Source organism: Megalobrama amblycephala, linkage group LG3 (assembly GCF_018812025.1).
Source record: "Megalobrama amblycephala isolate DHTTF-2021 linkage group LG3, ASM1881202v1, whole genome shotgun sequence".
Lineage (NCBI taxonomy): Eukaryota > Metazoa > Chordata > Actinopteri > Cypriniformes > Xenocyprididae > Megalobrama > Megalobrama amblycephala.
Window position 1 is genome coordinate 51309482 of NC_063046.1, and position 24034 is coordinate 51333515.

The following is a 24034-nucleotide window of genomic DNA, read 5'->3' on the forward strand; positions in this document are numbered from 1 at the left end:
GCTGACCAGTGAAGCTTGTCAAATGTTCTATTATCACCTCCTGGTCTGCTGCCACCATGAAATCTGCTGCAGATAGTGGACTTGTGTGAAAAAAGTCATACAGGCAAATCCATTACTTTAAATGTGTCTATTTCCATGTATGGCACACAAATTCTGTTGCCTCTCACTTACCACATACAATAATGCATGGTGTGGGTGGCAGGAGTTCGGTCTCAACCTCATCTGCAATGCATGTTTTGTCAATGACGCGGCACATTTTTGTGCGATCCTCTTTGAAGTGTGAAAGTAGCATCAACACTGCCCCTGAAGGTCCACCACTCACTCGGATTTCAGCTCTGTCTTTTGCAGCTATGACTGGCTTCTCAATTGGAAGAGACTGAAAGTAGTCAAGAACTCTTGCAAATTTAGTTGTCGTGGCCTCTTCAAATTCCTCAATTAACTGGACACCAGTCAAAACTCTTGTATACATTTTTCATTCCTGTCATTTGTCATGAACATTTCTTGCATCTCTTTTTTTTCCCTTTATCTGTGCATCCATATTCACAGGCACAGACTCCAACATAATACAGCCATAGGAGTCTTTCCGTTTCTTCTTATTTTCTGGAACAGTGCTTGTGTCCTCTGTAGGAGTATTGTTGCGCTGTTCAGCATTTCATTTCGCTTGTAGTTATCAACTCTGCACTGAAGTAGTTGTGTTAAAGAATCATGGCCACTTCCAAGAATTTCTATCACATCTTTTAAAGACTTTGGATATCCTAGGACCATCTTTTGTGCAATTTCATTAAGGTGCTTCTTTGATGGTTTTTTGCAAATGGCAAGGATTTCACCTGAAATTATGCTAATCATTTCCCTCCTTTCCCTGGCTGTTGGCTGCTCCTGATTGTCCAATTTATTCCTCAAAACAGCTGGCAACATGTTACAAGGGATTTTAAAATTCACTGCTCAGTCTTGTAGCAGAACTTGTGCTGTCAGTATCAGACAGAGAGGAGGTCGGTGTTGAAAATGAGCCTGGTGAAGTAACAGGTAGGCTTGAGTTTGGGCTTGGGCTTGAACTAACCCGAGGTGTTGTCATAATTGTTTGGGGTGAGACTGGGAAATATTCCTCCATGTTTGAGTGGCTTGAAGCTGAGAAGACATCTAAAAAGCACAGAGGCACATCCATTAAAAAAGATCAATGTCAGATTACATTCTGACTAAGTAAATACACTACTTAAATTCTGGTGTGCTAAACTTTTTAAGTGCTTCTTTAATAAGAGCGGCTATATCATCCATGGCTAAAAGGGAAAATTAATGATCGGTGAAAATGAATCATACACAGCAAAATCCTCAGTGTTAAATGAACATCTTCAGTTGATTTAATCTAATGCTGTGGCTGAAGTCAGCTGAAGTTCTTGTGTTTCTCTTTCCTTCAGATTCTGCTTGTTATCATCATGTGTCTTCAATAATGCTCAATCATCACTTAACTAACTAATCAACTTCAACACTGCTTCAGAGTTAGTTACTCATATAAACTCTGAGCAGTGATAATTTAACATGACATTTGCTGTGTAGCTACAGGTCCAAAACACCATGTTTCAGGGATATTACTTTCATTGAAAACAGACCGTATGCTGGCAGTGGATAAAAATCGAGACACTGATCAACATTAATGCAAATAATATCTTTTGCAGCTTCACCAATTTTATGGAGCCCATACTCTGGCATGCAAGATGATGAGTGTGGCATCACAAGAAAATACACATCTTTGTTTTCTTTCATCAGAACAAGGTCAAGTTGTCCAAATTCCAGAGACTCATCATTCTTAAGGCATAGAATGGACCCCTTTTTATATAGAGTTCCCCTAAAGTTCACTTCTGTGGACACAAAGTCAGGTGTGACCGAGCCTGTCTCAATAGCACTGCGTACCTTACTGCTATACAGCTCAGCATGGTAAGGGGAGGAGTCTTTCACTTGCAAAACTGGAGGAAAGAAGGAGCTGGAGTTCATGTAGGACTGAAGTAATTGGTGATTGTTTGCACGACTCTTGAAAACATTTGTGAAGTTTTGTGTTCTCCTCACACACCACTTGAAATATGAATGTTTGCTTTCAAACCTCAAAGTCCATAAGTGAACAAGTGGGCCAAGCCTCATGATGAGTGATGGATAGTGGAGGAAGTAGTGATGCTTTGGTTTCACTTTGTCAGAGAGAAACAGATGCTTCCTTTTTTCAAGATATTCTTGAATGTGGACCAGAAGAAAACTAACTTGGGCAACAGATATTTTGGGGGAACAGACTAGCTTAACTACTTCTTTTAGCATGATCACTAGCTGCTATACCGGGTCCTGAATGTCTTTGATTTTGTCACCAATAATGATGGGAAGGAGTCTCTGCAAACACTAATTCTGGACTGCCTACCCACCAATTTTATTAACACGTTCACTGACTTCTGCAAGTGGAAAGATCATACGCAACTACTCCTTCAAATAAGTCATGGCCTATGCATGGTGGAAGGCCTGGCTGACACATGAAAACACTGAAGACCATTGAAAAGTGAATCAAACTTCACTCCATTTACAGTTGTTTCCTTACTGTCTTTCAGTAGCTGCACTGCCTCTTTGTAGTTCTCAACTGCCCTCACTGGAAAACCGACATTCACATTGTCAATTTCCTCTCTGGGTACCAAGCAGTACCTACAAAAATGAGAAGTACTGAAATTTACAGCATAACCTCCAATACACTGGGATCCCAAATTGTCCCCAACGATGTACAAGACAGTTGCGCGTACAGTATGACCTGAAGAAGTGACTAGACCGTTGTTCTCTAGATCTCTCATGTCCGACAGCATTCTTGAAAACAATTTCTCATGTCCAAAGTATTTCATGTCCTGCTCTGTGCAGTGTGCACAAAAGCAAAAGCTGCAGGTGATCAACACTTGACTGATAGAATGGCTCAAAGTTAGCAAGTGTAAAGTACACTCCCACAATCTTATGCTTCTTCTTTGCTGAGCCAAGAGTGTTGACTACTTCAAAAGCATCCTGGTACAGAATAAGCTTTAGACTCACACCTGACTGGATACACAGAACATTGGTCTTAAACACTGATCCATCACACACATCAGTTAACACACCAGTAGGAGGGACATTTTGAGTTTTCACACATTGCTGCCACACCATAGGATCTTTTAACAAAGCTTTCAAAGTTTTCTTAAGAGGGATGTACTGTGCATACCTGTCTTTTCTATTGCCGTCTGTTCCTAGGTGAATGGCTTGTGGGTGTACATACAGGGCTGGAAATGGCTGAGATTCACTGGGGGGACTCTATATGGGAAGGATTGTTTTTTTTTTCAGATATATTTAAATATAAAATATTATACAATTATATAATATGCTAACATTAAACAGGCCTATTTCATGTTTCCTCCCAACAATATTTTCTTAATTATCAAGCAAGCACATTGAAAGGACAATGAACAACATTTATGAATTGTGTGTGGCACAAACATGTTAATTCAACAGAATCTTTGCTTGGAGAAAATAACCTGTTTGATTTTGGCCAAATTAAAGATACATTGTCTAGGAATTTGCATATGTGGTGCAGACTGAATTGAACAGGTCACAAATGTTTTAAATACATTTGTCCTCAGGTTAAAAACTGAATGTTTTGGATGGCTACTCAGTTTAGTATACTTTGAAAATCAACAATTACACATTTAAAAGGGAATCCAGTTTTAATGCAAAAGGAAGCTGATGTGCATTCTAAAAAGCAAAATAATTTGGATAATAATGTAAATATACTAATATTCACTCATCCCTTTTCTTAAACATGGTTAAAAGGGTTTAAATTTGATGTTTATCATTTTATAAAACTTTTTGAGGATGTTACCATAGACATGGAGTTTAAAAAAAAAAAAAAAAGACATTGCTACCTGAACATGCAGTTTTATTCTAATATTCGCTGAAATAATTTCAACTGCTGATTTTTACTCAATAAGCTGCAAGATTCTGGAAATTGAGAATCATTTCCATTTTTTTTTTTTTAAATAGTGTTCACAATTCTCCCACGATTCCGAATTTAAAAAAAAAAAAAAAAAAAAATGTAATTTACTGATTCTGACATCATGTTAGTTGCTGCAGTCTATTTACAAAAAAAACATTAATTATTTTGAATGAATTATCTTATAAAAATCGGTTTGAATAAATGATTCAATGACTCAATTATAAAGATGTCACTTGTTTCATAGATGAATCAACGTTTTTGAACATTTCTTTGTAATGAATGATTCAATGACGAATACATTTTTAACAATCATTTGTCGCCACCTACTGGTGTAATGATGTAATTGATGCAATCTTTATTTGAAGTATCAAGTTACTTTCAAAGGGTAATTTACTCTATTTTGTTCACTTCCTATTGGGATGGGGGACTGGTTGTCTTCCTTGGTTGCGAGGAGTTTGGGTTTGCTCCCTCGTGAGGTTTATTTATTTGTTTGTTGCTTTATTTTTGAAAAATGGTCCACACATGCAAAGTTGGTTGATAACACAACTGCAATAAAGTAACAGCCTATAGTTAACAATTACTTGTTTACAAAGTACCATGGGAAGTCAAACTATCTACTTAAAATGTTCTTATACCGAACTTGTTGATTCTTGGAGTACAGCTAGGTTTTTCCTAACGGGCATATCTGTCATATTAGCAGAACACATTTTTACACATGAGGAAAACTAAAGTTTAGTCAATAATTCAAGAAGATCCATGATTCTAACTTGTACTTGGCCTTATGAAAAATTAGTTCTTGTAATTGTTACAATAAGGATATAATTACAGCTAGACCATTGATGGCTCCTCATTGCATGCTTAGGGCAATGTTAACTTTTTTCTCTTTTTTAAATCTATTGCCTTAATAGATTATATATTTTAAATTCTTCAAGCAAGTTAGTTAAAATGTACCACAAAAAATACAATAGAACGTGATCAATTCTAGTAAAGGTGGTCATGAGAAGTTTAAAAAGCTTGCAAGATCATCATCATGTTTTCCCCTCTTTTCATCAGTCTTTTTACTGGCTGTTTTTAGATCATGATGACTTTCTCCATAAAGTTTTACTACATTCTGAATAGAATTCAAATGAAACCCATTTGAATTCTATTGAGAACGTTCTATTTTATCATAGGAACGGCTCGCGCAAATCTTATCACACTTTTGGAGCGCGCTGGTGATTCGTGTGCGGTGCGCCACTCATGCTTATAAAAGCTCCGAACGCGCGATAATTAATTAAGAGCCTGATTCTATGTTTCTGTGTGTGGTTAGATCGAGTACCGGCAACATGTGAGAAGTGCCGGTATGCAAGACAAAGCGTGGGTACGCTACAGATTAAAGTGCCGGTGCGTACCGGCCCACTTCGAGCACTGAGTAAGATCGCGTGGGTGTTTGAATTCAGATTGCGATCTTTTTTATGAATAATCATGCAATTTTATTGCGCTATGTTTTTGCGCTGAATCGGTTTCGTTTTCGTAGGCTATTGAGTGAATAAATACAGAAATCCCTTCATTTCTATAAAAAAAAAAAAAAAAAAAAAAAATCGAACCAATTTGAACTGGAACGCCGTCCCCCCTTGAAATTCACTCCGGGGACGCCGTCCCCCCGCGTTACCCCCCATTTCCACCCCTGTGTACATATGTGAAGTTTTTCTGGAAAAACTGCTTCCTGCTGTAATCTGTTGAAAGAGGAATGCTGCATGAAGAATGCAAATCTGTCAACCCACTCAAAGCTGCTTCTGCATCAGAGTCTGATATGTTTGTATTCACTTTAAGTATTTATCTGAATTGTTTGTGTGCTAACTGCAAATGTTATGCAAGCTATTCTGTAACCCGGGTGATCCAGGCTACTAGTAAAAGTGTTGAAAGTTATGTAAAAAAAAAAAAAAAAAAAAAAAAAAAAAAGGGAAAATTAAGAACAAGAGGATAAGAGAGAAAAGTGAGTGCTTTAGAAGAGAAAGTGTTTCGTCCTATCATTGATCGTGCTGCATTGATTGACACTCCAACGAGCCAATGGTAGCAGCTCACTGAGATGGCACCGGTGACTTCACCACTATCAGACATTGAGAGAGAGCGAGCGAGTCAGATGAAGCATGTACACACTGAGTGATTTCCAGATACTCCGTAAAAAAAAGAAAAAAAGATCGTGATTGAGAAAGAAAACTTGAATGCAATCAAGAGATTACATTTCTGAGTGAACTTTGAAGAGCTGATGCCGAAGTGAGAAGACGACGAGGCAGAGAATCGTGAATAAAGGCCAATGTAGATACACGGAGCACCACAGCACCGCAAATTATCTTCTTAATAAGATGTGAAATTCTTGCCTTGGTGAGTTGTTTCAATATTCTACAAGAAAACTGTTGAAGACTTAGCGGCAAATCAGTAATGTGATATTAGCGTCATATAGGCCGTTTATGCATAGTGTATGAGCTGGTGCTAATTTGCATGTTGGGCTAAAGCTAATCACATGTGAAGATGTAAACGAGTCAATGAAGTGTGATGTGTTTGAATGGAAGATTAATTATTGTTCTGCCTTGTGTTTTGCAAGGCTGGGTTTTTTTTTCCTCCTTTATGTGTTTTTCTGAGAAACTGTGAACACCATCCTGGACACGTGAGACGCATATAAGCGTATGTAAAAGGCGAGCCACCCGCGGAGACAATTTGATTGTTGAACCTTGATCTTGAATTCATCGGAACCGGTATGATGAATCTTTTCCTTTTGTTTTTGAACAAACAGGACTGAGACTTTGCATATTTTTTCCTCGAGCTTTGAACGGAGAGACATTGATTCTGAACTGAACAATTCTAAAGAGTCAATAAGTCTTTTGATATGAGTCATTTGAACTGACATTAACTGATCAGTCTAGTGAATCTTGAATATTTGATCCATTTGGCTGAAAAGACTGTTACATTCTAAAGGGAAAGAGTTATTTGAATTGAGTTGTAATATTTTGTTCTGAAAACATTGTTTATTGTTTCTTTCAATTTTATTGGGTTATAAACAAACTGAGTCTGTGGAGTTTTCCAATAAGTTTATTTTATTATTTCATTTTCATGCAAAGTATATGACAATTGTTCTCAATTGAGTTGATTTGTTTGAGTTGATGAGCCCAACTTCCTGGAATTTTTTCACCTGCATCCATTTCTGGCTCAGTACACAACAACTCTGCAGAACACATAGTGGATACTTTCCCTGGAGATATGGGATGTAAATGATGACCGTACTTTAAATGTTTTGCCACAGTTAGCAAATGGACAGTTTACCATTTCATGTTTAGAAAGATGTGACCTGAGATGTGCAATCAGATCTCTGAGATCTGTGCACTGTTTCTGACAATTTGAGTTGTATATGGTCCAAGCATGATGTCCAAATGTGTCTCACATGGGTTTTTGCGGTGTCGATGGTACAGTGTACCCTTTACATGCGTTTTAAAAGCACTATACTTGGAAAAAACACGTTTGCAGTCAGCCACACAACATGGATATTGGCTATTAGCCTCATGTCAATGAAATACTTGATGATCTACATAACCTTTTATAGACTTTAATAAAAAGCCATAAGCGGCATGTAAACACGTTTGCCATTTCACATCACACTAACAGTAGGCCTTAAGCAACAAAACACTTAAAATAACTATTGGAACAGCTTAAGGCTCTATAAACTGTGTACAATAAAAGCAGGATATTTTTTACAAACCCGAAAAATTATGTAGAAACCGACTGTCCACCTACAAAAAAAAAACAAGAAAAAAGAATTAAGAGGGAGAATAAAAAGTTACGTGAGAGACAGCGCGGGACATAAATTCAATGTTATTAAAGCATATGTTACAGTCAGAATATTCATGTAATTTTTATGCAAATATTGTGCACATTGACCGAGTAAGTTTCTTAGACAAAGTTAAAGAGCCACTTCCACATCTGGTACTACAGATCATTTAGAAAACATATCTGTAACTAAACCCACAAGTGAAAATTGGTTGCCCACCTGTCATCCAGGTGTGACTGAATTCAGCTGTCACGTTGCTGTGCTGGTCGTTGGTGTTCTAAAACACGTTGTTCTTTAGTAGGCTGCAAGATCGCCAAATCCCAAATTCGTGTTTAACCTGTTTAAACCTGATGCTAGTTGTCATAGAAATATGTAAAAATAGCACTTTTTTATTTGTTTATTTTTTTAAAAACAGTTGGACTGCTTAATACTAGCAATACTGCAATAATCAAAACCAACTTGATCATTGTTTAGTGCTTATAATCAAAACATAATTTATTAAAGCATTAATCATTTTGTGCATGTTATATGTATTGACAAACTATGGAATGTTTGCATATTTCTGAGTTAGATATATCAGGGGTTTTCAAACTTTATAATGCCCCCAAATATGATGAACCTTTTATGAGGGACCCTATATCTATATATTTTTATGTATAAAAAAACATTTCAGCTGTAAGATAAATAGTGTGACATTATAAATACAACATATTGCTTCTAAAGTAAAATTGCCTATACTTAATGCTGGATGTATAAACCTGAAGTAGAACATCTTGTATAAAATAAAATATTTGTATAAGTATAAGCAAATTTCACAATAAATCTTACATACTGCATACTGCCTTACAACCCCAGTGAGCGAGATAAAGGGTACTGTAATGGTAAAAACTCACTAGAAAGATGCAAAGCAAACCTATACAACTATGGAACATATGTATACATCAAGAAAGGAGAGAAATTATGTTAGAATTTTTGGTAGACTTTAACCATTTTTGCTTTGTCTTTTTACTCTGAAATTTTCTAGAACCTTCTGGAAGACCCCTGGGGGTCAGTTTGAAAACCTCTGAGATAATAAATCTTTGATTGTTATGGGCTCTGCACCATAATCAGTGTCTATCTTGTCATTGGCTACAACTTAAAGTTCTGTCCATCACAGAAGTCGTCCAGCCCATATGGTAGTGAACTAGTGTACACTTAGTCATCATAGCTATAGATTCAATGTAAAGAAACCTATTAGGACAATTAAGAAGACACTAAATGTCATAAAAAGACATTAATATAATCTGTTGGAGATTATAAATGGTCAGAATATCTCTTAGAAATAAAAAGCAGAGACAGATCCCAATCCAATCATCTGCTCAGTGACCAAAAAAGGTCAATTGAAGACAGAAAATAATGGCATCCAAAAGAACACACATAGGCACTGTTGATATGGACATATGATATGATGTATAATGTATAAATCAATCTTTACAGTATATTAATGTTTATATTACTGTCACTGTGTACTGTCCAATTATTTGAACTAAATGTTATTTTGATGCTTCAGAAACATTTGATTTGTTTAAAGTTTCATGCCAAAAATACTTGAACTGAATAGGATTGCAGCAGCATCTATGGACATTCTTGATTATAAATCACTGCATTCTCAAGAAATGAATAGTCAGGTTACAGTGTACCCTTGCCTATTTATTTGAAATAATTTATACTATATTCAAAAAAATGCTAAAGAAACTATGGAATATCTGTTCTAAGCAGTAGTATAATGTTGCCTATTCAAATAAAGATTTGTGCATTTTAACAAATACCAGCAAATATTTACACAGCATGTTTTATTTCAACTCAATAAAACAATTAATAACATCCAAATTTTTATTCAACAAAATTGATTTGGAGGCATATGTATTTGTTTATGTGTGTGGCGCACGAGTGATGATGCATTTTGGCCGGAGGGGAGAGGGCGGTTGGCAAATGGCTGGATTGTGACTGGTGTACGGATGGTAGGAACTGATGTACAGTGGCATGTAAAAGTATGTGAACCACTTGCAGAATCTGTGAAAATGTGAATAATTTTAATAAAATAAGTGAGATCATACAAAATGCATGTTATTTTTTATTTATTACTGTCCTGAGTAAGATATTTTACATAAAAGATGTTTACATTTAGTTCACAAGACAAAACAATAGCTGAATTTATTAAAATAACCCCATTCAAAAGTTTGTGAACCATTGATTCTCAATACTGTGTGTGATTAGGATGATCTATGACTGTTTTTATGTTTTGTGATGGTTGTTCATGAGTCTCTTGTTTGTCCTGAGCAGTTAAACTGAGCTCTGTTCTTCAGAAAAATCCTCCAGGTCTTGCAGAAATTTCAGTTTTTAAGCATTTTTGCATATTTTAACCCTTTCCAGCAGTGACTGAATGATTTTGAGATTCGCCTTTTCACACTGAGGACAACTGAGGGACTCAAACACAGCTATTAAAAAAGGTTCAAACATTCACTGATGCTCCAGAAGAAAATACAATGCATTAAGAGCTGGGGGGTGAAACTTTTGAGCAGGATGAAGATGTCACAATTTTTCTTATAATATTTAAATATCGTTGTTTTTCATTTAGTACTGCCCTTCGGAAGCAACAGAAGATACTTGCATGTTTCCCGGAAGAAACATTAAGTACAATTTACCTTGATATTTAAATTCAAAAGTTTTCACCCCCCCACCCCCCGGGCTCTTAATGCATCTTGTTTCCTTCTGGAGCATCAGTGAATGTTTGAACCTTTTTTAATAGTTGAGTTTGAGTCCCTTAATTGTCCTCAGTGTGAAAAGACGGATCTCAAAATCATACAGTCACTGCTGGAAAGGGTTAAAATATGCAAAAAATCCTTGAAAACTGAAGAATCTGCAGGACCTGGAGGATTTTTCTGAAGAACAGAGCTCAGTTTAACTGCTCAGGACAAACAAGGGACTCATGAACAACCATCACAAAACAAAAAAACAGTTGTGGATCATCAGGTAACCACATTGAGATTCAGTGGTTCACAAACTTTTGAATGGGGCCATTTTAATAAATTCAGCTATTGTTTTGTCTAGTGAACTAAACGCAAACATCTTTTATGTAAAATATCTTACTCAGGACAGTACTAACATGCATTTTGTATGATCTCACTTATTTTATTAAAATTATTCACATTTTCACAGATTCTGCAAGTGGTTCACATACTTTTCATGCCACTGTAGATTCCGGAAGTGATCCGGAAATGGAGGATGATAGGATTGAGGAAGACAGTGGAGGAAATTCAAGTTTAGGGTGGAATGTAGTTAAAACAAAGAAAAGGAAGAAAAGTTGTGATTTAATGTCAGACATGGAAAGCGACAAGGGAAGTCAACTGGCACAAAGGAAGAAGAAGGAGTATAAAGTAATGATAAAGTTTGCTACCGACTCTGTGAGTAACATCAACCCTTTGAAACTTACAAAACTGGATTAGAGGGGTAATATATGGAATTCCTTTGGATGTTTCAGATGAGATGATCAAAAGAAATGTAAAGAGAGCAGCAGTTAAGGAAGTAAGACGCTTGAAATGTTTCAGAAACAATGAGAAAAAGGACAGTCTTTCAGTTATGTTGGTCTTTGATGAGTTCAAATTACCAGAAAGAGTATATTTGGGATTTGTCAGCTATGGAATCAGAGTGTACATTCCTCTTCCATTAAAGTGTTTCAAATGCCAAAAATATGGACATGTGGCTGCTGTATGTAGAGGCAAACAAAGATGTGCAAGATGTGGTGGCGATCATGAGTATGGTAAATGCGGACAAGGTAAAGCCCCAGAATGCTGTAATTGTGTGGGTGAGCACAGTGCAGCTTATGGAGGTTGTGTAGCAAGGAAAGATGCAAGCAAGGTTCAAAACGTGAGAATGGAAGAAGGAATATCATATGCTGAAGCACTTAAAAAAGTAAAACAAACCCCCAAAGTAAGCATAGTAGAGGAGGCCCCTGTTAGGAAACAACCACAACCAAGTAAAATGCCAACACCAAGTAAAATAATTGAATTGATTGAAGACAAAGACATCATGTGGGGGCTCATAATGGTTTTTGTAATCTTGCAGTGGAATGCAAGAAGTTTAATTGCAAATGGGCAAGAATTTAAGCATTTTATAGCAAATTGTGAGGTGTCCCCAGATATTATTTGTGTTCAGAAAATGTGGCTTAAAGAAAATGTGGCAGTTAAATTTTCTGATTAGTGGGTATGAGACAATTAGGAAAGACAGGAAGAAAGGAAATGGTGGTGGAGTAGCAACGTTTATTAAACAAGGTATAGGGTTTAGGAAAGTTGAAGATAATAATGAGTATGAGGCTGTGGTAGTGGAGGTATGGGAAGGAAATCAGAGTATTAGGATAATTAATTTTTATAATCCATGTGACAAGCTAACCAAGGATATGATGGAAAATATTGGAGGAATTGGGGATTTTAAAATGGTGTGGTGCGGTGATTTTAATGCACACAGTACTCTATGGGGGAGTTCTAATACTGATTATAATGGATTGGTTATAGAAGATATGCTGGACTGGGGAGAGTTAGTTTGCATTAATGACGGAAGCTACACAAGAGTTAATTTAAAGCAATGCAAATATTCTGTGTTAGATTTGACAATAGTGTCAGAAAATTTAGCTCGAAGATGTGATTGGAAAATATTGAATGAAAGTACTATTGGTAGTGATCATTTTCCTGTTTGTACAATTGGAGTAGACTTAATAAAAACAATTTTGGAAAGAATTCCTAGGTGGAATTTTAAATCAGGAGATTGGGAGTTGTATAGTGAGATATGCCAAAACAAAATGGCTGAAATTAATGATGATGTTGTGGAAGATATTGATGTTTTAAATTCAAAAATCAGTGAGGTTCTTATGAGTACAGCAGAAGTAGTATTTGGTAGAAAGAAGGCATGTAGTAGGAGAAAAATGGTTCTGTGGTGGAATGAAGAAAGCAATAAGGCAATTAAAGAAACAAAAAAAACACTTTAAAAAGTAAGAAGATCTTTTAGCTATGTGAGGAGGGTTATCAGGACAGCAAAAATAAATTATTGGAGAGAGTTCTGCAATAATATTGGGGGAAACATTGAAATCAATGAGGTTTGGAATATGATTAGAAAGATGGGAGGAAAAAAAAGAAATAATAGTATTCCGACGATAATTCATAATGAGGAAGTAGTTGTGTATGATAGCAGGAAGGCAGAGATACTAGCACAAACATTTGTGAAAGTACATAGTAATGAAAATCAAATGACTTGATGAAGATAAGGGAACAGAGTGTGAGGAAGAATCCACATATATTGGAAGTTAAGGAGTCAACTGGAGATCCATTGGATTATGAATTAACTTTGTATGAGTTAAAAAGAGCAATAGCTGGGACCAAACAAACTTCTCCAGGGAGGGATGAGATATGCTATGAAATGTTTAAGCATTTATCAGATCCTTCATTAAATGTAATTTTAAATCTTTATAATAAGGTATGGAATTCAGGAAAGCTTCCAATGGAATGGAAACATGGAGTAATTATCCTAGTAGCAAAACCAGGTAAAGATCATACACAACCCATTAATTATAGGCCTATAGCTCTAATCTCAAATATATGCAAGATTATGGAATGTATGGTAATGAGCAGGCTGGTTTATGTTATTGAGAGGAGGGATATCTTCTCCCCTTACCAAAGTGACTTCAGAATAGGGAGAAACACTATGGATTCTGTGATATGTTTAGAAGCTGACATAAGAAAGGCTCAGATAAATAAAGAGGTTTTGGTAGGTGTCTTTCTGGATGTTGAAAGGGCATATGATATGTTGTGGAAGGAGGGACTTTTAATTAAGCTGGATATGATGGGAATAAAAGGTAAAATGTATAACTGGGTTATGAACTTTCTGTTAAATAGAACTATTCAAGTCAGAGTGGGATGTTCGTATTCTCCAATTTATTAAATCGAGAATGGAACTCCTCAAGGAAGTGTCAGCAGTCCTATTTTGTTTAACTTAATGATCAGTGACATCTTTTCTCAGATAGAACCTGGGATAGGGAAATCCTTATATGCTGATGATGCTGCAATATGGAAAAGAGGTAGGAATGTTAAGTTTGTACAGGAAAAGGTTCAAAATGCTGTCAATTTGATAGAAAACTGGGCAAATAAATGGGGCTTTAGACTCTCTATGGCAAAATCACAAGTAATTTGTTTTTCAAAAAAGAAAACTAACCCTACTATAAATATTAAAATGTATAGAGAAACATTGGAGCAGACAACAGTTGTTAGGTTCCTAGGAGTATGGATGGACTCAAAATTAATTTAATTTCAGAGTACATATACAGAAAATAATAGATAAATGTAAAAAAGTGATAAATATAATGACATGTCTAGCTGGAGCTGAATGGGGAGCATATCGGCAATCGCTCAAAAATATTTATGTGGCACTAATTGGAGCAACTATAGATTATGGTAGCATGGTGTATAGTTCTGCATCAAAAACTCAACTTGCTAAGATTGAGGCAATTCAGAATCAAGTATTAAGGATATGTTGTGGAGCAATAAGATCATCACCAGTGTCATCACTTAATGTTGAGATGGGAGTAATGCCACTAGGAATGAGAAGGATTAAGTTAAGAATGAGATACTGGGCAAACATAAAAGGTCAATTGGAAAATCATCCAGTTAAGAATGTTTTAAGTCACTGAATATAACCATAAAAAAACTAACAAGTTTCGGATGGTTTATTAATGAGGAGGCAAGAGACATGGGGATTAGTGATGTTAATATTGCCACCTGTGTGGTTCTGCCAGCAATTCCTCCTTGTTTTTTTCCCATGCCTTCTATTGATATCCAGTTACACAAAGACCAACATAATGAGGAGAGTATCCTGGATAGTGTAACAGTACAAGATTACATAGATCATGTATATTATAGCGCCAACCAGATATATACTGATGGCTCAAAAGATCCAGATTCTGGTACAACATCTGCATCAGTATTTATACCTCAATTTAAAGTCAACATTTTGAAAAGAACATCAGATCACATTTCAGTATTTACATCAGAATTAATAGCAATTATATTAGCATTACAGTGGGTTGAAGAAGTTCAGCCAATCAGATCAGTTATATGCACAGACTCTTTATCTGCAATTGAAAGTCTAGCAAGTGGTATTTCTACAGCTAGACAGGAAATTTATGAAATATTACAAAGTCTTTTTAGAACCAGACAATTGGGAATCAGGATTCATTTTCTTTGGATACCAGCTCATATGGGGGTGGCAGGAAATGAAGAGTTGGATAGTTTAGCCAAACAGGTCATAACATTTCCAGAAGTTGATATTAAAATTGCATTGAGTAAGACTGAGATAAAAAGTATAATGGCAAAGGAAATTAGGAAGAAATGGCAGAAGGAGTGGGACAGTGGAAATAAGTGTCGACATTTATACAACATTCAAGGAACAGTTGGTTTAGAAAGAAGAAACATTGGAAATAGGAGGAAGGATGTGTTAATTTCAAGAATGCACATTGGCCATTGTTTACTAAATCAAAGTATGGTCAGGATTGGGAAACACCAGACTGGGTATTATGACAAATGTAGTTCAGAAAACATGGAAACAGTAGAACATGTATTATTAAAATGTGAGGCTTATGCTAGAGAAAGATTAAGAGAAATGGAAATTGAAGTTTTTTTTTTCTATCAAAGCATTATTAGGTAATAGCCCAAAGCAATTTAAAATATATGAAGAAGTATTTAATTTCTTAAAAGATACACATTTAATTAACAGGATTTAGGTCACTACTACCAAAATGTTATCCACACTCCAATCCAGTAGGTGGCGGGAATGCACCATTTTAGTTTGGTTTGCCAACTGCGATTAAACTTAGAAAGAAGAAGAAGAAGAAGATGACGCATTTTCAAATTGGCCGCCAAAACTTTTCCGTTTAGTCCCGGACTTCTGGGCAAATGATGGGTTTGGCGCACGTGTTACCTTGATACTTCTCGATTTTTGTGTTGATTATTGTTATTTCTCTACACAGCAAAATCCAGAGTTAAATCAACTCTGATCAGAGAACATATGGTCCCTCTCTACATAGAGTTAAAATAACACTGAAGCAGAGTTAAAGTTAATGAGATAATATGCTGTTTGTGGAGATGTTTAATTTAATGTCTTTTATCTTCAGTTGATTCAGTTGATCTAAGGCTGTGGCTGGAAGTCATTTGTAGTTATTATGTTTCTCTTCAGTGATTCTTGTTAACATCAGGTGTTCATCACTAATTCTCAATCATAACTTAATTATTTCATTAACTTTAACTCCGCTTCAGTGTTACTTTAACACTATATAGAGAAGGACCATAATCTGAGCAGAGTTGGTTTAACTCTGGGGATTTTGCTGTGTAGTACAGGCATTCATTTTCTTTGTGTAAAGTTCATAAAAACAGCATCTTAAATCTAACAATGCAGAAGATACGTCAGAACTCGAAACCACTGACAATTGTTATTCCGCCGACAGGAGGTACGATCAGGGTAAATGCAGAGTCCGCTTCAATCAGCATGGAAAAGGGTAACGGGAAATTTGAGAAACGGCGTGATGCTTCTCATATCACTCCGACGAAAGGTAGCGAGATGAAGAGGTTGAAATCTGACAAGGAAGAGATCTCCAACATGGTCTTGTTATAAGCCATCAATGCTCTCATGGCACGTTGTGACACTGAAGACAGTAAGATGGAAGTTTTAATGGATCAGATGCAGAAAAAGTGTCATGATTGCAGAGATTTCGAAGATAGTTGAGTTTAATGCAGTGGAGATAAAAGACTGTAAAAGAGAAAATGCAGAAATGAGCAAAGAAATTGCAAAAGTAAATAAAACTGACACCGAATTGAGGAACAGAATGGTGGAACTGGAGAGTTACTAGAAGAGGTGGTATCAACGGCCTGCAGGAGAAATTGGACGAAGATCCCCGTAGAGAGGTTTGCGGGCTGATCGCTGAGATAGCTCCACATCTGGTTTACAAGTTGGAGGATATCATCGACTCTGTAGTACATTGTGTCGGAAAAAAGAGCATGGAAAGCAGAGACAAATGATTGTACAGTTCACAATGAGGAAATATAGAGAGGAGATCTGGAAAGTGACAAAGAACTCTTCAGTGTGCAAAGACCGAGGAGTAAGAGTTGTGGAAGACTTGACAAGGGAGGACCGAAATGCCCGGGCTGCATTGTGGCCTCAAATAGAAAAAGCTCGGAAAAGGGAAAAAAGCTTTCTTCAGAGGTCCACACGGCTACATCGAAGGGAGACAAATGAATGTTACTTAGTCGATTTCCTGCTGTATTATCACACCAGTGTATCTGTCATGAGATATTACATTTGAGAGAGACCAGGCAGTGAGGTATGTTGTAGTGCTTCTAGAAGCAGTCAAACAAGAAACCTTGTAACTACTTTATTCTTCTATTCGTGTTCATTTTTCTGTATTTTTTGTAGTTTTTTGTTGATTTTGCATGTTCTCTGTTAAAATACAGTTTTCGATCACTTCACTTAATGTCAGGGGATTAAAAAACTTAGTCAAAAGAGAAGCTATGTTTTTATTTTGTAAAAATCGGGACTTACAGTTTATTTTTCTTCAAGAAACACATTCCAGTGTGAATGATGTTACATTTTGGGGGTGAAAAAAATGTATTTAGTCATGGAACTACTGGTTCAGCCGGAGTGGCGATTTTGTTTAACAAATCCCCGGGAAAAATAATTACAACTCGTGTTGATTTGAATGGGCACTGGGTAGCGCTCGTGTTAAATATTGAAGAGGTATTTTTTATTTTGATCAATATATACGGGTATAATAGTATGTCACATAATCAGCGCTTGTTCTCAGAGCTTTTAGATATGATTTTAGAGTTAAGAACTTTATATCCAACTGATATTATTTTGGGTGGAGATTTTAACATTGTTCCAGAGGAGGTTATTGATCGATACCCATCCACTACTCAAAAATCTAATGCATTGATTTCTCAGTTGTGCAAAATTAGGTTTGTTAGATGTATGGAGACATTTAAATCCCACTTGTATACACTATACATGGATGAATTCCAGTTCTTCAAGTAAATCTAGAATTGACTTTTGGCTTGTCAAATCACTTTATCACTTATGTGAAGGAATGTTCTCTTTCGGCCGCTCCACTTATGGACCACTGCAGTATCAACATCTCATTTAAACCAATAGTTGAAATTTCAAGGAATAAAAATTATTGGAAATTTAATGCGAATTTACTATTTAATGAAGGTTTTTGTAATAAGATAAAAGTTAATTCATAAAATTACAAAGGACGCAACCTTTTACTCTCATGTAAATAGATGTGAAGACCTTAAATTTAAAATTAAAGAACTTTCCATTAATTATAGTAAGATATTAGCAAAGATTAAAAGGCAGGATGAATATACTCTTATTCATCAAATAAATAAACATTGTAGTAAAGAGGTTTTAATGCTACAAACAAAATTGGATAATATATATAGCAGAAAGGCAGGAGTGTATATTAGGTCAAGATAGGTGGATTGAAAAGGGAGAGAAGAGTACTACATATTTCTACAGACTTAAAAAAAGAAGACAAGCCAAAAATGATATATCGTCATTGATAATTGACGATGCAGAAACTTCTGACCCTATTAATAGTAATAAAATCTTCAAGTTTTATAAGGACCTGTATTCATCCAATTTTTCTCAAGCAGACTGTAATTTGTTTTTTGAAAGAATACAACAGTCTATTCCTCATATTGATAGTGAATTTAAAAAACTGTGTGATGAAGATTTGCAGATAGAGGAATTAGATTTAGCCGTGAAAAAAACTCAAAATAAATCACTTGGTCCTGATGGGCTAACTTCAAACTTTCATAGATTTTTTTTTGGAAGGATTTAAAATAATTGCAATCTTTTACAATCTATTAAAGAAGGCACATTAAGCTCTACACAGGGACAAGGGCTGATTATGTTACTACCTAAACCGAATAAAGATTCTAGATATAGATAATCTGCATCTGATAACCTTGTTAAATACTGATTATAAAATTTTTGCACACATCTTTGCCAACAGACTTAAAAAAGGTATAAATAAGGTTATTAATGAATCTCAATCAGGTTTCTTGGCGGGTCGCTCTATTCATAATAATATAAGATTCATTATGGATTTGTTGGAATATAGTGACTGGATAGAAGATGGTTTTATTTTATTTTTAGACTTCAAAAAAGCTTTTGATATGTTAGAGCACTCCTTTTTATTTCATGCTGTCCAGTCTTTTGGTTTCGGAGACAGATTTGTAAATATTATAAAGATGATTTACAAGGATATAAACAGTTCAATATCTCTTCAGTTTGGTACATCTAAAAGGTTTATGATTGGCCGTGGTGTAAGACAAGGGTGCCCCCTCTCCCTTCTTTTGTTTATTATTGCAACAGATCTGTTGGCTCGTTTAATTAATCATGATTCAAGTGTTAAAAAGATTTTAACAGGTTTAAACAGTTAGCGGATGATACCACTTTTTTTTTTTTTTCTTTTTTTCTTTTTTTTTTTTTTTACATGACGCAGATCAAATTTCTCTTTCTATTTCTTTAGTTCAATTTTTCGAAAGCATCAGGTCTCCATTTAAATAGGTCCAAATGTGAGCTTATGCCCATTCATAATTGCGATCACACATCATTATATAAGATTCCTGTTAAAAATTACACTAAGTATCAGGTTTTATCATTACGAGAAATTCTGAGAGATGCATGTAACTTAATTATTTAGAAAAATAAAAAAGGCCAAAACAATTTTAAACAATTGGTTACAAAGAGACCTTTCTATTTTTGGTAGAGTATTGTTGTCTAAAGCAGAGTTTCTGTCAAGGATCATCTACCCCACAATTGCTTTAACCCCTTCTTCATATGTTTCTAAAGTAATTAATCGCTCATTGTATCATTTTATTTGGAAGAATAAGACTCATTTTATTAAGAAAAATGATATAGTCAAACCCTATGACGTGGGTGGTTTAAACATAATTGATTTTGAATAAATGAATGGCATGTTGAAGTTAAAATGGTTGCAAGCATTTTTTTGTTTAGTTTTTGGTTTTAAATTCCAGCATCATTATTTAAAAAATTTGGTGCCATTGAATTCTTACTTAAATGTGACTTTGATATTTCTAAACTTCCAATTAAATTATCTGCATTTCATCAACAAGCTTTGCGATATTGGAAACTAGCACACACCCATAACTTTACATCACATAATTCCTTAATGTGGAATAATAAGTACATTCTACATAGAAATAAATCACTCTTTTATGAAGATTGGTTTTGTAGAAATATTTGGTTTATAAAGGGTCTCTTTGACGATGATGGAAAGGTGCTGGACTACAATGCTTTTCCTATTAAACATGGTTTCGCATGCCATCCAAAACAGTTTTTCACAGTAATTTCAGCCATTCCAATGGACTTAAAATAATTATGAAGGGTTATTTATCATATAGTCAATTTACACCAATTTTACCATCACTATACCTTGGGCAAACTGAGTTTAAAAATAAGAATGTACAAACGTTTATATTAGACAAATATTCAACAACATCATGTTCCCTTACAGGTCTGCAATGAATTATTTGGATATTTTCTTTGACAAACAAATGCTTAAACATATTAGAACCTCATATTTAAAATTTCCAGTTCAACCCAAAATTTAAAAAAAAAAACTCACTTTAAAATCTTTTATGATATTTATCCCTCTGGAGAGTTTCTAAGGGTTTGATTTAACTTTGAAATGATATTATGTAAATTTTGTAATTCTTCTCCATATTCTTGCAAATATTCTAGTGTCTTCTGGGAAAAAGTGCAATTATGGTTAAAAGAGAGAAATGTGGTTGATTTGAGCCTGTCCTTTATAGATATTAAATATGGAAACTATGAAGAAGATGGTAAAAAAGGTTTTTACATAAATAATACATAAATCGGTCACATGTAGTTTTTTTTTTTTAACCCCTGCCCCCACCCCCAGTTTTTGTATATTTATATATTTTTTTATATATATCCTATGTTAAGTCTAAGCCCTTCATTGATGCTTTGAATGTAAATTGTATGCCATTTTGTTTTGTAAATTTTTAATACTTTTGTTAATATTTAAATTAAAAAATAATAACTGATTTTTATATATATATATATATATATATATATATATATATATATATATATATATATATATATATATATATATATATAGTCCCGCCCACAATGCAGGCTGCAGAGCTGCTCTCTACTCATCGACAGTAATGGAATGGCGAGCGATGTTAAGTATGTTAATATCAAAATACAGGAAGAAATTAAAAATGTTGAAAAATGGTCTTATAAATGGGGTATTAAAATTTTACAAACTAAGTCATGTTATATGATATTCACAAAAAAGAAATTAAATTATGTAACAAGACTGGCATTATAGGCCTAGGCCCTAATGAAAATATAGAAAAAGTTAAAGATTTTAAATATTTGGGATTATGGTTGGATGAAAAATATTCATGGAGGAAGCATACTGAGAATATTGAAACAAAGTGTAAAAAAGTTATTAATCTTCAACCTGTTCTCACTCCCGAGGCGTCAAAAATTGAAGCATGGTCAAGCGCCCCCAGCGTCGCTTGGGATACGCCAGCGGTGCCCCTCGGCGTCACTCTGTGGACGAACTGGGAACTCCTTTGCTTTCAATGGGAACCTTTAGCGTCAAAAACAGACGCGAATTTTATTGGTATGAAATCACGCTGAAGAAGTCTCATTCAGAGCACATCGCGATATTTGGCATCAGTTCACGTGTGCCAGATGTTTAGTAGTAAATATGCTGTTCTAATGTTTGATATAATGTCTTTTCTGTCTGCCGATATTAATCAGATTAACGTTAGCTCCCTCATGTTCAGTCACTGCATTATATCCGTCACCTTCGCTGAGGTTTTGCTTTTCATTGCTTTCTAAATTAAATACTAAAATAGGGTGATTAAACACTGTCACGTGACGTGCAGTAGACCTTCAATCAGTTAATCATATTCAGCTTCAAAGTAGTACAAGTGTAGTTTCAAAATGGTAGTTGTAGTAAGCACGGTAAAAACAACACTTAACATGCTTTTACCACAGTATTGGTAGTTTTAATGTGATATTTGTCGTCAGTACAGAGTAACCACAACACTTTCCATGCTTTTAATGCCTAATAATGTAAAATCCAAAAATTATAAGGTCAATCAGTACTTTTTTTCCTATATATAATCCTGTATGTTAATGATATTTTCTTTTCTCTTGTTTCAGCTGAAAAGACCAAAAGGGCCTTTCGGAAATGGACTGAGAGACAGAAAGCTGCAAAGGCAATTACTTGCAATGGTATGTATGTGTTGATTTTAACCCTTTATCAATAATTTTATCAAGCATTTGTTAACTAGTCTCAAAGTCCTCAAACTCCACACCTCATAACTGCCTCTGTTTGCATTTGACTTGTCACATGACATCAGATATTCAATTATTTTGTCATAATCAGTTACACTGCTGATAATGTCCTGCTTGCATGTGAAACATGTTATTTTTTTTATTTATATTTTTAAAATATAAATATAGCTTGCTATTAAAGATATACGTTTAATCATGGAAATGGCCACATATCAGAGAACTTATTACATAAATGCATTTAACATTTAATTGTGCTACACTCTTTACAGAATGAAATCCTACAGTTATGTATGAACTCACAACATCATTATCAAGTGCTGTGCTGGGCACATTGGGCAACAAGTGTCCTCCAACATACCCAATCTGTGGCCCCGTTCTCCACATCTTTCCATGGGACACTGGCATTCTTCAGGTCTTCGTGAAACATCTGTCTCCACGTCTTCCCCTGCATTCTCCTGGTGGTGTCCACTTCATATCTGTGTTTGGGTGTTGTTGTTTGGGCATGCTTAGGATCTGTCCAGGGAGGTGCACCCTTCGCTCTGTCACAGATTTGAAAAGTCTTCACATGGACTCCTCCTTATGATCTCTTTGAAACGTGCAGAACCAATATTGTAAATAGTCATTTATCTTTTTCCGTATTGTTGCCTTTATCAAAGAAGCACCAGTGATCATCAGGAGTTTTGGTAAAAGACATATTCATTGCCATCCACTAGTTCTAGTCATGCAGCGACTTCATGATGCAATAGTCAAATATATATTTCTGCAGAGCAATCGAAGATCGAGAGTGTTCAGGAAAACCTTCTGAAAACAATATTTATTTAATTCTGTTTGGTGCTGATAGAGTATTACAGAAATGACACACTTGACATACTGGACATTATTCTGTGAGTTTGTTATCTTTACATTTAGATGGACTTAAAAATGTCTTGCATTTTGCTTTATTAAACCTTTTATTACAGTGGTCACTATAGTAAATGTCCACCTTAACTACATCTATGGTTATGGTTATGGTATCATTATACAGTGGTGATCAGAATTATTGGCACCCTTGGTAAATATGATCAAAGATGACTATAAAAATAAATCTGCATTGTTTATCCTTTTGATCTTTAATTCATAAAATTAGCAAAAATCAAATCTTTCATTGAAGGAAAAGAATTGAAAGTGGGGGGAAAATCAAATTATGAAATAAATGTTTTTCTTCAAAACACGTTGGCCACAATTATTGGCACCCCTAGAATATTTATGACTAAAATATCTCTGAAGTATATTCCCATTCATATTTACATTTTTTTAGCACACCAGGGTGATCATGAACATGAAATTGTCCAGCCATGACTATCTGTTCCACAGGAGTACAAACATGAGGAAACACAAAGGCCAAATTCCCTTAATCATTCATCACAATGAGTAAAACCAAAGAATATAGTTCTGATGTGCAGCAAAAGATTGTTGAGCTTCACAAAATAGAAAGTGGCTGTAAGAAAATAGCTAAAGCATTGGAAATCCCCATTTCCACCATCAGGGCAATAATTAAGAAGTTCCAATCAACTAAAGATGTTAAAAAACTGCCTGGAAGAGGACGGGTGTCTAAATCATCCTAATGCATGGTGAGAAGGAAAGTTTGAGTGGCCAAAGACTCTCCAAGGATCACTGCTGAAGAATTGCAGAGATTAGTTGAGCCTTGAGTCTCAGAAAACCTAAAAAGATCAAACAGCACCTACATCACCACAAGTTGCTCGGGAGGGTTTCAAGAAAAATCCTCTGCTCTCATCCATAAACAATCTCCAGCATATTCAGTTGTTAGG

At 35.2% G+C, this 24034-nt stretch overlaps 1 long non-coding RNA gene across 2 annotated transcripts; it reads left to right on the forward strand.

Annotated features, from left to right (window-relative positions):
- The first annotated feature begins 5932 nt into the window (after positions 1-5932).
- LOC125265653 lies at positions 5933-23317 on the forward strand. Of its 2 annotated transcripts, XR_007184323.1 has the most exons (5): positions 5933-6340; positions 6561-6711; positions 21396-21543; positions 22092-22163; positions 22496-23317. It is a non-coding gene; the product is annotated as an uncharacterized LOC125265653 (long non-coding RNA). The 2 variants fall into 2 exon arrangements; XR_007184322.1 differs by lacking the exon at positions 21396-21543 and having other exon boundaries at positions 5947-6340; positions 22496-23316.
- Positions 23318-24034: the final 717 nt, after the last annotated feature.